This window comes from Chionomys nivalis, chromosome 3 (genome assembly GCF_950005125.1).
Source record: "Chionomys nivalis chromosome 3, mChiNiv1.1, whole genome shotgun sequence".
Lineage (NCBI taxonomy): Eukaryota > Metazoa > Chordata > Mammalia > Rodentia > Cricetidae > Chionomys > Chionomys nivalis.
Genome location: NC_080088.1, coordinates 87,892,295 through 87,893,376, shown reverse-complemented (window position 1 = coordinate 87,893,376; position 1,082 = coordinate 87,892,295).

Here is a 1,082-nt window from a genome sequence, read left to right as displayed (position 1 = left end):
TCATCTAACGTAAAGGAAATGACAAAGGCAGCTGAGAGAATGAGAAATTAATCTTCTCTGATCCTCATGGGATCATCTCCATCCAGTTCTTGCCGTCTCCATCAATTTCTTTGAGCTTTTTGGAGAGTAACAATGTCTCTGGAATTGATCAATAAATTTCTGATGAAAATGTAAATTATTGTAACACTAATTATAAAATTTGAATCATATGTATTGACTCCATATTCTACAATAATATTACACTAAAAATATAAATATCTCTTTCTTTAAAAATCCTATTCAAATATATTTTATATTCTTTAGGTTTTTCATACAATATATTTTGGCCAATTAATTCCTTTTCTGCAACTCCTCCAGATCTTTCCCCATATCCCTTTTTATCCAGGTCTATATTATCTCTCATTGTTTCAAAACTAATCTAAACAAAACAAACCATGGAGTCCAGTTCAATTAGATAACAATTCCTGGATGTGAGGCCTGCCCTGGAGTGCAGTTGACAAACCCAATGTCAGCCCATTGATGAAAACTGGCTTTCCTTCTCTCAGGACCTATCAATTGACAACAGCTCCTTGTCTAGGGATAGGATTCTCAGATCCTCTACACTAAGATTTTGTCTGGTTTGTGTTCATGCAGATCTTGTAACAGTCTCTGGGAGTTCACATGTACACCTGCCATGCTGTGTCAGGAAAATGCTATTTCCTTGAAGTCATCTACTACCTCTGATTCTTAGAACCTTTCTGCCTTCTATTCCACATGGATCTTTGAGGTAGAGGTATGATATAGTCATGCTGGTCAGAGCTGAGCATTCCAAAGCCTCTTCCTCACTTCATCTTGACAAGTTGTAGGTTTTCTTGTTAATTACTGTTTACTACAGGAAGAAGCTTTTTTGATGAGAGTTTAGTGATGCACTATGTAATTAAGAATCTTTTTATTGCTATATTCATTTAATATATTAGTAATAATAGGTATTCTCTTAGGACTCACTGTTCATCTAGTCTCAGGTTCTTGGCCTCATTGACAGTGTTAGGTATGTGTTCTATCTCATGGAATGGGCCTGAAATTCAATTAAAAAGTGGTTGGTG